The following is a 16517-nucleotide window of genomic DNA, read 5'->3' on the forward strand; positions in this document are numbered from 1 at the left end:
AACCCGGGAGATATATTAAGTAGCAGGAGTGGGGAGGGTGTACACAGACACATGTGTCTACGGGGTGGTGGGGGTGCGAGAGAGAGGGGAGTATGACAGTTCGTCGAGTCGCCGAGAGAGCGCAGATAAGTCGACCAGTCGTGTTCGTGACGTCGAGCAGAGAAGTTGTGCCCGCGTTACTTCTGTGGATTTTCGAGTGTGTTGTGTTTTGTGCGGAGTTTCTCGTAAATTTGGATACTCTCTGTGGATTGGTGAGTTAACATCATGATCAATAGTGGATTTAAGTTGAATATCTGGGTTTGGTGTGGAGTTTTTAACGTTTATCTATTATTTTTGTATCAAAATAAGACTTGGCAAACTAGAATAACAAATTATTTCTCGTGTTGAACAGCTTGACGAATACTTGGCTGATTATTTTTTAGGATATGTTCAACCGATGTTTACATAATATGTGTGGACAATATTAAGTATAACTGAGTAACATGGTATTTACCAAACTTTATAAATAGTTCAGAGTGAATAGGATGAGATTCAACTTTATTATTGTTATAATCATCTCACGATACAGTATTTTTACGTAGATTACCAAATTTGTGGAAATAACTTGATATTTGTATCCTATTAATTAAATTTGTCTATATCACTGTTAACGTCTTCAACCTTTCTATTGTGTGTGTAATATAATTAAGTTACGTATTGACGGGCGTAATACAACATATCGAGATGTGTTTGTTAATTTTTTATTTCCAGCTTAATCTGAATTTATAAATCATATACATTTTTATTTAGCCACTTAGTTACAGTGTCGTATAGAACACGTATTTAGGATATTTTGCAGTTGGTTATGGCAGGCCAAAATCGTCAATAATAAGTTAACGCAATTCCGAACTATACATTTCTCATTACCGGTAATTGACCAACACTCACGAAGGGTGCTCACGAATTACCGGTACTCCATGTAAACGTAGGAGGAACACACACATGGACTGTACCTGTGAACAGCTGATGACAACTTTCTCCCGCTGAATCTAATCAGCTGATAAGTTCAGAGTAATTAGCTCCAGAAAACAGCTGATGATAAAATATTTGTTAGGACAGACAGTCACAGCTATAAGCGATGAATAGCCCATTCAGGCGGCCGTAAATATATCACTATTGTGTGTTAGGACAGTGCCATAAATCTAGCATTGTGGAGGCGTCAAGCACATAGAGAGAGAGAGCGCTGCGTTTCTATACCCACACCTGACAATTCTCCTCGGTCGTGTCGCAGAATTTGTTTTGAAAAACTATGGTAAAACACTTATTTGATCAGACATGTGTAATTTTTGTTGATTCAGTAATAATATATACTTTTTATATTCAATTAAGTTGCGTAAACAAATATATACCGTACCTCGTCGTAAAATAGTTCTTAAACTATTTTCAATGAAATATATCATTCCATATTTTATGGGATACGTCGCTTCACAGTGTGCAGTTAATCAATGAAGTCAGTGTTTATTTAGTTCGTTTGTTGGTGCAAGTTCAAATTCATAGGCATACTCTCAGTAGTTATTTCTACAATAATTTTCTAACAATAATCAAATTCAAACGACGAAGGTTCAACGTTTAAGCTTGCGTTTGTTGAATATTTTACCTACTATACATGCAAAATTCCATGTCGTTTATTTGATGTTGGATTCCGTAACAGGAGGTGTTGATTGAGTGATATGCCCATTGTCTTTGAGAAAGACAAGTGCGATTCTCCGTTGCCCAGGCCTCGCGACTTCAATGTACTCTACTCAGCAGGTTGCGCGACTTGCGTTTCTTCCATCAAAATAATTACGTAGTAAACAAGGTGATTAGCCCATGATTCGGCACCGCCACTTCTAAGGCGCCGCCGCACGCCGATGGTAATTTGTTTCGTGGGCGCTAGGAGCTCTTGTGCGTTTGTGACGATGGCTCTTGTTGCGAAAGAACTTCTCTATATCCGCAGCTTAGAACAATCCTAGAATAAAATAATTAATCTGGGAAAGGGACGCAAATGACTGTCAGTTGGGAATTGAAAAAGTGATCTAGTTGATTCGATTGAAAGAATTGTTAGTCATTTCGCTTCAGTCTAGAGAACAAATCTGTAAAATTTTACGAGTTGTCTAGTTTACTTTATCTCTTTTGACATCTAGTTAGTCAATAATCACTCAAGGCTATTCATTCGTAAGCATGCTAGTTATACATAAATTGGAGAGGACTAATTTGAAGATCGTGAATCACTCTGGATCTTAATTCGCTGACCTAACTAATTCACCATCTCCATCCTACGTATGCCTATTTGTGGAGATCTGTTGGTGGCAACTTTGGTCACTGTGTGCAACACCTGCCAAGGCGTTACAGCATAGATTAAAGTACAGGTATTTTAGAGACATAGCAGTCAGTAAATGAAAATGAGCTGAATAAAATACTTCACTCCGATCGCTAATCCAGTGTCCGGCTCTCAATCCGGTCTTATCTTAAATCGGCATTAGGGCGAGAGAGCAATTAGCTAGACTCACTGTTGAGTGTCCGACACTTAACGGATTAACGGATGACTCAAGACAGGTAGAAACAAATGTCAAAATATAAATGAGGATTATCATAGTGCGAACGTCAGCGTAGAACTGTCATGAGTCATTATCAGGAGGGCTCTGAACGTAACAAGGCGGTCTGGCGAGTAGAGAGAGAGAGAGAGAGACGTGATAACTACGTGCGAGGAAGAGAGAGGGATAGACGAAGATGGGGATAACAAGACTGGAAATTCAGACGACGTGCAGAAACGAGGTGTAATAGCAGTAAGAGAAATGCAGGTCTATAGTGGGAACATGATTAGTTTGTGGTACGGAGTGAGAAGTTTACTCTACAGTTAAAACTTCCTTACTTTATTGAACCGACGATAAAGTAGTTTATCCAATGTCTTAATGATTAAAATCGTTGGCCGTAGCCTCTTAATGTAAACTAAATTACTTTGTGTGTCGGCGAAACTTTAGTTGAAACGTTTTAATTTTAGTGTGGCTTAAGGTTTGATTCATTAATCTTGTGAGACAATTTACCAAAGTTGCAAGCCTACAATGGTACGTAGCCGGTTTATTGCGTGTGTGACTTATGAGTTGTGTTACAGAATCTGGATTAGCCCATATTTTTCAAAAAAAAAATCGTTTTGACGGCGTTTAACGTCAAACTGTGTGGTTTCGAGAGCTTAATGAACTAAAAAGAATTCAAGGATTTAAAAAATTTCAAAATTCTTTTTGCTCACATTTTCTAAATTGTGTATAGTCTGCTTACAATGACTTTCTACGACCACGATAGTGTCACATGTGGTTGTAGGTCAGAGGGTCCCAGGGCAACCCAGACAAGGGTCGGTCGTAAAATATTTGAGCGAGTGTGGTCACAGGGTCCCAGGGTTACCCCTCATTAGCGCTGGGACTCTCTGGCAACTCCAGAAAAGAGAGGATTAACGCGCAGGTCACTGAAATACCCCACACGTGGGGGTACTGTTGGAAATAAGTTATTTAGCGTTTCAGTTGCATTACAACCTTAACTATATGCACAATTTACTATGGAGGAATTATTTTTCAAGCAATGTAGCCTATCTTTGGTTTATGTATTTTTGTAGTTTATATCAGCCTTGTTGAAATATCAAAATTAATAACTTCATTGAGATTTAAATCTATCTTCCAATGAAAATCTATTAAACTACTGTAAAAATTCAAAATAGAAAAATAAACAATCAACTATAAATAAAATACCAATGTTAACGCCTCTTTCACACGAACAACAACTGACACACTGTACTATATCTACACAATATTATCATACAAAGATCTCAAGGGGTCTGCTGTGAGTATGCTTATCAAGTACGTAAAAACCAGCAAAAATGTAGTTACCATACCTCGGATCTGATTAGGAGTGTTTATGCTTCGATATCGACCGAGGGCTTTGCTTGCTGATTGTTAATGAAATATTTATTTAGTTTTTATCTATCTATCTATCTAAAATACTAATGTTCGGGTAAACACTATTATGTATGAAACGTTTAGGTCATATACAATAATAAAGTCGTGAAAAATAATAGCCTAATTTACTAAAAAATATATAATGATTACATAAGTTTAGATAGACTAATAGTACCACTTACACATAAAAAGACGTCAAACGGTAAAACTAAAAATATACAACTGTTTACAGGAATTGACATGATAACAGAGCAAAACTACTGATACAGGCTACTGTTTATAAACAAATAATGAAAATTTGAAGGAAATTCTATTTATTTTTAACGGAATAAGGATATGAATAATAATTATCAGTGTCAACCCGTTTTGATGACCCTTGCAAAACTATTTTAAAACAATTTAAGTATATGTGAAGTATGTAGGGCCTACATGTGACGTTCTAAACTGCTGCACGTCTTAAAAAACTTGAATGTTTAGAAATTTATATTACACGAGAGTTTATACTTTTTTAACCCACCATGTTAAACTTCCCTATCCCAAGCGTGATGCATACAACTTCATTACTTCACGAGTGGTGCAAAGTTGAAAAAACTCACTCGGTGAGGTAATGAAACCTATTTAAACAACATCGACTTAACTTAAAAAATATACCTTTATGGAGCCAACGACGTTCAACGCTATAAATCAGCTGTGCGCTTGAATTTTATTGTTATGCTTTGAAGAATTTTCCTAACCTAGCTTTTGTTTGTAATGAACGTTACTGTAAGATGAGTGAAATGGATAATGAAAAATATTGTTTGTAACCTTCTGTATTTTGTCGGGTCAGGTAAAATCTTGTACGTTACACGTTACGCAAGAGCTTGTTTACATCACTTAGGAGAATTATGCAACTCGCTTCCGCTCGTTGCACAACATGTACCTGCGTGATGTAAAAACGCTCTTACTACACTTGTAATGTAAATAGCTATTACAGTTATTTGGTAAAACTGTTAAATATATAATATATTACAAAGCTCACCAGCTAAGTTAAATTAATATTACTACGAACACATAAAAGACATCAAACAGTAAAATTAGAGGTATACATCCTTGGGGAATTTATATTAATTTATATTTATATTCTGCCCTCGGCACGGGCAAAATAATAGCGTAAACAAAGTTAGATTTAAAGAGTGTTTAATTTTGCTGCTACGAAGGTAAAATGTGTTTTTAACGAACGTTTATTGTCTAGCAATAAAGTAAATCAATTAATCAAATATTATCAACATAGAGAAACAAGTAAACTACATCTCCATAACAATAACAAAGATAATTCAAATATCATTTTTTTTCTTTTCAAGCTTTCTCCGTTACCTTTAGTTGTAAAACAACACTTCAATATAATTTTTTTAGCTCTACATATACGATTTCTCATTGGCCCGATTGGATTTTCAATTATATATATTTAAATAACATTTATAAAAAAAACATTATACAACAAGTACCTAGGTTAGCTGCTACAGGAGGGAAATATAGTGTTTTTTATAAAATATGAAAATTGTTTTTTAACTCATGCCAGTTCATCCCAACTTACACCTTCAAGCCAAATGCCATCATATTCGGACCAAAATTACCCAAGTTCTCGTGTTAACGGACACCGTTAAAAGTATATCGGTCCCGGATGTAGGATTTAATGCCACCTACTAGACTACAGTATAGCTAAATTCGCTAAAAAAGCTACACAGAACATCTTACTCCATTTTGCACTCACAGTGCATTCATTTTCAGCTTAAAATACACATTTAGGTTGGCTTAGCTCTCTTAAGTAATGAATCAATGAATTGCTTAACACGTTACTGTAAACATTGTGGCTTATAAAATTATAAAAGTTAATTTCGCACGTTATTTGTTTAAAAGTTACGTGTTCTATATTCTCTCGGGAGTACATGAATCCTCGAACAGACTTTCTGTTCTCGTATTCGTGGCAACCTATTAAAAGCCACGAATGGTCTAATGATAGATGCCGTTTGTTATAAAGCTTAGAAGAAATCTTTCCAATATCACACAAAACATCTTTAGTTTCGTATGAAAATGTATTTATTGAAATACTTTTGATAACTCATTTATAAGATTTGGATAACAATTTTCATTTTATCTCATTGAAATGTGTATATTATTTGCCTCTCCTGAATAAGAAAAATTTACTTGACCGTAGCGACAATAGACCCTAATCCCGCGTGTGTTATTCCAATTCTGAAACGAACGCAATCTTTGAGTGCGCCTTGCGCCCTTAAGGGTAAGAATTTTAAAATTCTACCCTTATTGCAAAACTACAAATTGAGACGAATCTTTTGACACCTCAAACGTTGAAATTGGTCCACAGGTACAGATGAGGGAGGAGTAGTGTTCACAAAAAACTGCCTCACATATTATACATATAGAATAGATAGACAGATAGATTTATTGAATTCTTTAGACATAGTTAAATCAACATCGTTTTCTAGTTTTATTTTTTTCTGGTAAATGAATAGGACACTTCTATATTTTGAGATGAAACACGATCATATGCCTTAAAAATGTGAAGGCCGAGTGACTTGTCACCCAATTACTGCAATCTAAGAAATACTAACGGATTAACGGAGCTTGTTTTTACATTATTCACTCATATTCCATTTACCTTTCCATGTACTGACCTATGTTTCTGAATTAGCTTGAATTCAACAATAAGTCGAATACTTTGTTATAAACGGACCAAACAACTTCTACAATAGGTATTTCCATCACCTTTCCCAGTACTAGCTATTGAATGCATTTTCATGAATACCGAATTTTCATTAAGGCTACCGGATTTATTGTTTGAATACAATCAAGACAAATAATTCAGTTATTTTTCAATGTTCGTATAGTAAACAATATTTAAAAGAAGTGTTAAAAGTTATAATTGCTACGGTATAGCCTAATTTGTAGGTAGGCCTACAACTTAGCTTGCTTACATAGCGTAGATATATTATACACGCATATAAACTAAAAAGTAAATTAGGTAGGCCTAGTAGTTAATATTACAAAGACTACTAGAATAGAGATATTTTTTAAAGGCCTTTAACTATAAAATTTGTCATACCTTGGTATTCACTATATACTATATACACTATATTCACTTGGTATACTTTGGTATTGGGATTCGAGGATGTAGAGTGTTTAACTACTTTTAAATCTTAAAGTTGGAGATTTTTCAAAATTAAACATGAACACAAAATTCCTTTACTATAAGCTGTCTTAAAGAGTAGCTAAAAATATGCTTGAAAATAAATATGGCGCTGTTTCGTTCAGTAGTTATACGGTATTTGACTTCAAAGTCCTTTTATAAACGTTTTGGCCCACCCTGTAAATACTGTTTGAGACAATTTATTTTTATTAGCACCAAAATGATTGGGTGATTAGATCTTTAAATGAATATATCATACTACCCATATGCATTTAAAAATCTTTCAAAAAGTGCCTCTACGAATTGGCCTTTTGGTGCATTTTTCTGTATTGAAAATAATTGTATTGGATTCGGCATGGGGGGCATGGCAGAATTAGGGAGGAATGAGAACATAACGAGTGCAAACAACAGTTAAAGTGGCAATTCTTTGTTAAATGGTGACTAAATTTACTAAGTTGGTCGTGAAAGATAGAAATACGCTCTCCCTTGTCAAAATTTATCGAACCCGAACCTAACCCTTTCCAGGCAACTGCGGTCTGAGGGTCCCAGGATTAATGAGGGGTCGGCCTGGGACCCTGTGGCAACGCTCACCAAAGCGGGCAAAGGATTTTTAGGTGGATTTTGAGGCTGGGACCCTCTGACCGTCTCCCGTCACATGTAACCCACGAAGTTTGAGAGACAATAGGACACTAATCGGCCTAAAGCCATAAATAGAACTAGCTGAATGCCTTTAGGCTAGACGGGTACCTGGAAGGCATCCTAGGAAATTTGGGAACCTTTTGTGGAGAACATGACTTTGGCTTTGGCCACGTCCATTAGAATGACAGACGTTCGGAGTGCAAAAACTCAAAATGTCTCCAGCAGACAGTTAAATAGGAAACACACCCTTCGCAGCAAACCTGCAGAATCTCCGTGGAAGTTGTAGTCCTTATGTGGTAAATGTATAAATCCGGTAATGTAGTAGCATACGCTAACATAAATTATTGAGAACTTCACAAACAAGAAGTAGCCTCTATACGTGTTTTATCAACTATCATGTCTAGCATTATTTTCAACAGTTTTTGCAATTTCTTTTCAATAAAACATTTATCTTTTGGGCATATGCCCTATGCTATATAGTTTTGTTTTATTTTCTCATACCAACAGATATAACAGTGTTCTACCAAAAGAACCCTGCGGGAATACATGGTTTAGTATGCAACTTCAATTTTAATGTCACGAAAATAACCATATCCACATCTAATACACGTAACTCCCACTGCATACTAAATAATTTTGCTAAACTTAATTAAAATAGCACCAATATTCTAGCGAGATTAATTACTGTTAATCCAGACACTACTTGTGCAGTTATTTTTTTATATTTCGGTATTTTACATATTGACCAGGAAATCAAACATTTTTACCTTTTTTCCTAAGGGTACAAAATTAGTTTAGTTTGGTTGGTTTTAACAATTATAGTTTTAAAACTTAAAACTATTAGCCTGGTAGTAGTTCTGTAACAAAATCATCAGTAGTGCATCAAACGAATTTCTCATTGGAGAAAGTAATCCTTCGAGAACTGGAACAGATTTCTCAAACTCGGGCTACAAAAAACATTAACTATATCGATAAACTTTAACGATGCAACTAATAAAATTTAAATTCACAAGTTACCTGAATAATCACATGATTAATACATTAACAACCTCTAATTCAATGTAGGTAGTTAACCCAACTAGTGGCTTTTCTCCCGCTTGGGCGATGTCGAAAAAGCAAAAAGTACATGCTGCAAACAAGGCCAAGTCGGTACTGTCTCATTAAATGTGGTAATAGCGCGATTGGCCGGCAGTTGTGCAATTAACTCAATGGTCCTTTATAAATAATGCATGGGACTTGCTAATCAAGTTTTGAGACTAAGTAGAAAGGGCGTGTTGTGTTTAAACTGATTGTTGATTTCCTAAGCAACATCTGGAGATGCAATGGCATATCAAAGAATATTATGTAGTAAATGAAATCACAAGACGAGAGAGAGAATTAGCTATAAGTTAAAAGTGATCAGCTGTTTACACCACAGTAAAAATAATTTAACTATCAGCAAAGATAATTTTTTTTTTTTTAGTTTCTAGAATCATTGAGTATGTACTTACAAATATACATGTATACTCAATGGTTACACATTTTAATAGGTACCGGTAGCCGAGAATATAGAAATATATGGCGTTGCACTCTTTTAAATTGATTTAAAATTAGTGTTTTGTCAGAATAGTGTTGTCATTTTTCAAATCATGTAACAGAGTCCATTTTTGTCAATCAATTTTGTTTTTCAATAGTTTTTTATACACGGCCGTTGGTGTGAGTTCGTGTATTAATTGACTGCATTTATATGTTTATTTAAGAAAGATTGATAGTCACACAACTACCGGTGGTACCCACATTCATATTCATTTAATTAAAACTGCCCTACATGTTCGAGGAGAAATGAAGGTAACACGGTTATACACCAAATTATGTGTGTACTCTCTTTAAGAGCTCCGCATTTATGTTTAAAGTGTGACACCTAATTTTATTTTTTTTTCACGAAACTAATCATGTAAGAGTATAATTTCCTTTATCAAGCTACAAAGTTGCTAAATGTGTTGGACAAATTAAATTTAGCCCAAGTCGGGCGAAACTCTGATGTAAGTAACATAATCAATCAACCAACTCAGTTTAACTGATCACCCAAAGTTCTGGGTCCAAAGTTTGTCCCTTTTGTTTTATTCAACGAAACTAGATCTCCAAGTTGAGCTTGTGGCTGTTCCTAAGGAAAGACGTATTTTACTCAGAACATCAGGGGTTTAAAAGGAGCAATTGAAAGAATCTGTGCCTAATTAAAATAGTGCTCTATAATTTAAACTACTGTATAAAGTTTTTCAATAGCCCGAATTCTCGAATGGAAATGACCCAAACTTAGTTTATAGTACCTAACTTGCGTTGAAATATTATTCAATTGCGAACCCAATACAGGTGTCGAATCAATCATCAAAGAACTGTAGAACCGTTTAATTAGAAGTTGAAAACTGAAAATCCTAAATAACTGACGTAGATCTCTTGAGTTGGTATAAAATATTATTGTGTCGATGAAATTTGTAGGATACATGCGTTGATACATTGATGATGTCGTATGGGGCTTCAAGTAGCAAAATGACTGACCAGAGTGAAAAAAAACTAGCAGAAATCTTTTCTTTGTGATGACCACGTTAGATTATCAACATTAACCTGTTGTCAAAAAAGGAGCACACGGAAACATGAGAAATCCATAATAAGCCACATCCTGCCATAACACTTGACGGGGTGTAGAATGCAAATATGTTCGATCTAGGGTAACTTGTAGTTCGGTCATCTGCCGGATGACGGCAGTTACTTGTTATGACATCCTTCGCCGCATAGCGCTTACAAAGTGACCGTGTCGAAACCTGCGTTGATATGATAAGTATACACTGCTATACTCGAGGACTTCTTACTTTGGGGACAAATGTGCGATTTGATGTTAGTTTTTTGATACAGTCATGTGTTGAAGGTTTTAAAAGTGGATGTGTAGCTGCGTTTGACCACAGAAAACGTACTCCCGTTTTCTGTGGTTTGGCACTACTGTTTAAGTTAAACTTCACAGAGAAAACTGCCGGTTGGGAAACTACAAATAAAAATGTTGAAGCTATAATTTAGAAAACTACTATAGTACACGGTTGAATATTTTAAACACGCGTTTGTGAAGGTCAGGTTTTATGTGTTTTATAACCAGAACATTTGAATGTAAAAAAATTTAACTACGTACAAAAGCATCCCGATTAGGTGAATTATCATGGAGGACATAGAAAATGAACTCTTGCCCATATAAATGCATTCAAAACTGTTGTTAAACATGGGTTACGTAAGTGGCCAGTACAAATAACTACTGTGGGGAATCCTTGAACCAAGACAAATGTAATGATGATTAACTTTGGGCTGCAGTGCATGGTTCACACTTTTTATATCTTTGAATTGTTATAAAAATTCATAGAAGTCGGAAATAGTTTACATTATCTAAGCTCTGTTTATAAACAGTTTGAAAATTATTTATTTTATTATTCTAGCCTGATGGGGACCATAGGTTTACTCTTTCATCAGGCCAGACGTTCACAAATGTGATTTGATATTGATAATGCACTCTTTACCGTGAAAAAGATGGAACTCGGGCATCGATTAAGGTTGCTTTGTAAAAAGTAATTTTGGTATAACCAATTAGTCTAGCAGTTTACATCTATTCACGTTTACAGATCACTACATGTAGAATCCTCATCAATCTCAGTACATACAGACACCTGTTCACAGAATGCCCCATCAGCTGATTTGTCGTGGCAGTCTTGAGATTCCGCGGGAACCGACAGAGAGGTTTTTCAATGGAGGAATCTCCATTACGCATGTCTCGAATGATTAGTAACTCGAATCGTGTTGTCTTTAGTATTTCCACATTTTGAAATGTACACTTCGTGCGCTCTGAACTGATGAACCGATTAAATAGTTGAGAACAACATATTTTGGCTTGGCAACAACTGGTTTGTTTTATAAAACATGACACCGTATGGTTATATATATTAACAATTTGTGATAGTTATAGTGGTGTTTTGAATCTGCGATCAAGATTTTACTAGTGCACTACCAGAATTACTTTGTATATTGAGCGTCTAACAAAAGCTTGAATCCTTATAGACATCTGCTTAAAAATATTAATGTACTGTACTTCTTTTTGTTGGTTAAACCTACACTAAATTTAACTTTGCTCTATAGATTTTTAAAGAATGTAATGGATTTACGCTAACAATAACACAATTGAAACTGTAACACTTTTTAAAATAGTATTTGATTTGATTTCATAATAAATTCGGACACCTATTAATAGTATGTGCTTGTTCAATCCTAGGAAACTATCAGTAGGTTCAAAAGGTTTAACAGGTTCAAAACTGGACCCAGCTGTTGATCATTAGGTTAAAATAGATGGTCCTACCCAAAGAACTAATCGATCTTTATAATGGTTTCCTTCTTAATTCATCACTCATCTTGCCTTAAAATACGCATTACAGGATATAATAAAAAAGTGAATAAATGCTAAATATTGATTAGATTATGACCCATTTTGAGCAATTAGAATATTGTTAAATACAATTTCACCAGAGCTCATTAAGTTCTCAAAACGCAGGAGAGAGTGCCGCTACGTGTTCTGATAAGCGGAGATTTACGGTGGCGGCTCCTTTGAAGCGATAACAATTCTCTTGTAAACCGCCCGATGGGCAATAAAGGAATGTATTTAGTTTGCTCCCGAGCGGCGTGCACCCTCAAAGGGACCTGAAAAAATCACGGGTCGCGGGTGCAAAAAGTAATAGCAAATGTACCGCATCATCTCCCGGTCCACGCGGACACCTGGTATACCACAAGGATGCATGTTGGGGCCGTTTCTGTTTCCGTGGATTTTTTACTACAGCGGCAATTCGTAAGCTTCCTTAAGAAGTCTATTGAAACGCGTTTGCATCATTTACCGTAAATTGAACTAAGTTGGTTGATCGAAAGGAGATGGAGGATTAGCTTTTTTTGTTCCTACACTTCAGCTGTTCGTATAAGAATTGATAAGTTTCTTGTTATCTTTCAAAACGCAAGATGTATCAATGCGTACTTTGTATCAGCTGCGGGGTGTAACAGCTGTCACAAGAGTTATTAGATTAAATTAATTAATTTCTAAAATGTCTCAAAATCTTAAAAGTCCAGTTCAGGAAAATTACCTACACCTGATCATGTTTATCGTTTATCGTAGGTTAAAAAAAAATGGAAAATGTCCTGTTCTATAAAATACGTGTAATGCACTTCTCTGTGTCAAAACAAAATCATGCCACCTTTTGTTTCAACTTTAGTTTCTACGAACTTCACTTGCAAATCTCTGACACTATTTTACTTCATAGGTTTGCTAGCAGAGGTCAGTTACCATTGCCAGTGGAAGCAACTCGCTCAGATGATTAGCACCTGGCTTGTTCAGTTTAGTATGGAGTGCCTCAGGGCTCCACTCTCGGACCGGTACTGTTACTCGCATCATCGCCATTGTTGCCGATGTTTATCGACCGGTGCACTTTATAATCAGCTGATCCATTGTTGAGCTGAAAGGAGTTTCGAGATTGAAAACAATCACTGCGATACGGTTTACGTTGTTTCACAATGTAACGAATACCATTACCGAGATATTGGCTGTTTATCGCGACTAGATTGCTGAAACTGTTTATTTTGTGTGGGCGGGGGTGAGGGGGGGTTGAGTACGAAATAGGACACGATCAGATCATTTAGGTATAAAGTTTGAACATTTTATTTATCGGATACTGTTATAGTTACACCATACACTTCTGTTCGAGCATTAATGCAAGTAGCTACGTTTATCTCCAAGATTGGGAGTAATGTAATTTTAGAGTTTTGCTTCTTAAGGAAATGGTTTATCCATAAATGTTAGACATCATGTTCGCTCTTACAAAACCATTCCTTACGTTTTTCTATCCTGAGGAAACATTTTTTGGTCAAAACAATTAGATTTTGCATTGGTAAAACAAACGATTCCCTCCGAATAGGTTTACACAGCAGTGTTATTGACTGCATTCAATACTATTTATACCATAAATCTTAACTCATTTTAGCGAATTTTCCTATAGGGAAGTAGCTATTACCGTAGGTGGCACGGTAAGACCTAGACCCGGGACCGATTTACTTTTTCATTTTGATGTCCCCAGAGGCCAAAAACACCATTCGTTCAAATTTGTATATATGTATATATATATATATAGACTTATATATATATACGTCCGTGAACGCGATAACTTGAGTAATTTTTGTCCGATTTTGATGAAATTTGGTTTAAAGGTGTAAAGCGGGATAAACTTGAATGAGTTCGCGAGCCAGCACGATCGGACCATGGGAACGGGGCATTACGGGGGGTTTTATGGGGTAAAAATTGGTTTTTCTCACTTTTGACCCTCAAAACACAAAATTTCCCGATTTCTCTTTAGACCTTTTTAAAGAGCATAAAAAAACAAATAATTTAGTATATAAAAGTATTTTTGTTCGATTATTAGTAACGGAGAAAATTAAAAAAAATGTAAATTTAAAATTCCCATGTTATTCTTATGGAGAATGTTGTCAAATGTTGTAGTTTGCTTGTTTATGGGTATATTTTGATCAAACATGGCAAATTTATTTATTTTGTACTAAGCTATCAATATTTTACTCAAAAACACACTTTATTAGTTTCCTTGTAGCAGCAAACCTAGGTACTCGTTAAACCTAATGTTATTAAAATATATTTAACTGAAAATCAATTCAGACAAATAGAAATTCGCTTAGTCGGCAGGTTTGCTGCGGCGGGGTATTTCACATTAGATTACACTAGGAAAGGGTTCGGAAACCACTGATACCTTCTTTGCTTCCACAAACAAACGCGTTTACAGTAATTAGTTTAACTAAATGCGGTAATTGATGTACGTGTGACTCGCTTGTTTACAATTACTGCACTAATTGGGACACCGACAATTACCAATTAACTTACCACTTGTTTGTTGCAAGTCGTGTTAATTCCATTTGTGCAACTCGCCAGATACAAGTAAAGCAGAACGACTCGCTGACGTTTTCACGATTTAACGCGCGTTAACCGTTAACACACGCTTCATTGGAAGTTCATTAAATAGGGAAGGTGTTAGTTACAGTTTAACAGCGCCATTTCTGTAACCATTCAATGTTGAAGCTATTAATTTCAGCTTGTTTATAATTAATTAAATACTTACATTGTAAGTTGCCCGTTTAAAAGATGTGATTTGAGCTAGAGTTTTTAGTAACGTGACTTACCAAATTTTAAGATTTTATGACATTGATCGACGTATTTGAGCAACAGATTTACCATGGAATTAGTTCTTTAATTTATGGGTTTTACGGTTTTAGGATGGTTCTCAAATAAAAAAGAAAGGAGACATTTTGTATAAAAAAGGCGTACATATATGAAATAACACAGTTTTTAGTCCACACACGTACACATGGAAGACGTAGAATGCAATTTCCTTTTTAGTAATCCGTCCAGCGGAAAGTAACCCAAGTGTTAGGCTGCCAACTGCAGTAAATCATTTCTCAGGATATTTCTCGGCTTCACTCCTATCCGACAATTCTGTTGTTCCTCAAACTAGCGCCAATCTTCGTGAGACTTATGACTAGAAAGCCAAGAAATTCCTGCGGTCGCAATGATTTGCGGTGGGGATTTCTCATGGCTTATCTACAACTACAAGCACGCTGTGGAGTGGCGCTGGGGCACGTTTTGAGACTCTTGTTGTTTATTCTGTTGTACTTATACTGTACTAACAAAAAAGAGTACAAGGATGGAAAGAATTGGCTAGGTTGTAAAGTAACAATTTTAATTCACTCGAGGACCTTGATTACGTTTTTAAGTTCAGTTAATTTAAAACAGGTAGCCTACCATCACGATGTTTGCTTATTTCTCTTTCCATAGCCTATCCTCATCTGCTCTTTGCATCCGTGCAATCAATTTTTTTGTAGGGCCTACTCAAAGTTACGTAGACACCTTCATAGACGAAGTCTATTGACGTAAGTAAAAGTATAAATGTTGCCCATTGTACTATGATCCTTGGTTGGTTAATGATGTTTAATGATTTACACGTTCGGTTCAAATTGCTATTTGATTCTTATCGATGTTATGGTGTTCTAATTTTCGGATAAGACGATGAGCTTAGAGCTATGATTGAGTAAGATTCTCCACAATTTTCGGACGATATGGTGAGCTATGATTGAGCCTATAAGTTTTTCCAAATCCATGAGCTCAATATCCATCCAAACTTTTTCAATGCAAGCAGCATGAACAATACTTTCTCAGTACTTACTTCGATGAAGCGTGTTTTTTACAATTCAAATTTCGTAGCTCAAACATTACCTATATCTCGTCTCCCGAGCTTCAAGTTCCAAACGAGGTCCTGGGAGGTGATAATTAAACGGTCCACTTACCGATGATGGAAGATCGCGCCAAATTGCCAGCTGCCTTCACAATTTGTTTTTCCAATCTGCAATTATTCGGGCGGGATCTCCTAGCAGCGAGGTGGATGACCGGAGAATGTTCGCAGGTCGTGTAGTACAAGTCGAGATGTTCGCAGGTCGTGTAGTACGTTCGCTAACCACGCTCGTTCGTGCCTTCCACATGTAAATAACAACCTTGAGGAGGCGTGGTTGTGTCCCACCTCACCGCCCGGAACGGATCCGCTGCTCCTGTTGGAGGCATCGTTGTTGCAAGCTGCTGCTGGAACTTGTAGAGTACTTTGTTACACCTTTTTACGGTGGAAATGAGA

General features: G+C 36.0%; 1 protein-coding gene across 1 annotated transcript in view; it reads left to right on the plus strand.

Moving 5' to 3' along the window:
* Nucleotides 1-201: 201 nt before the first annotated feature.
* The window catches only part of LOC129002679 (frizzled-2), a 32631-nt gene continuing 16315 nt past the window's right edge, over nt 202-16517 (plus strand). Inside the window, exon 1 of the mRNA XM_054430666.1 lies at nt 202-251. The gene's annotated coding sequence lies outside the window, so the exon portion shown is untranslated. The remainder of the gene's footprint in view (nt 252-16517) is intronic.

This window comes from Macrosteles quadrilineatus, unplaced genomic scaffold, assembly GCF_028750875.1.
Source record: "Macrosteles quadrilineatus isolate MER2022 unplaced genomic scaffold, UCM_ALF_1.0 Scaffold_9__3_contigs__length_116548681, whole genome shotgun sequence".
Taxonomy (NCBI): domain Eukaryota; kingdom Metazoa; phylum Arthropoda; class Insecta; order Hemiptera; family Cicadellidae; genus Macrosteles; species Macrosteles quadrilineatus.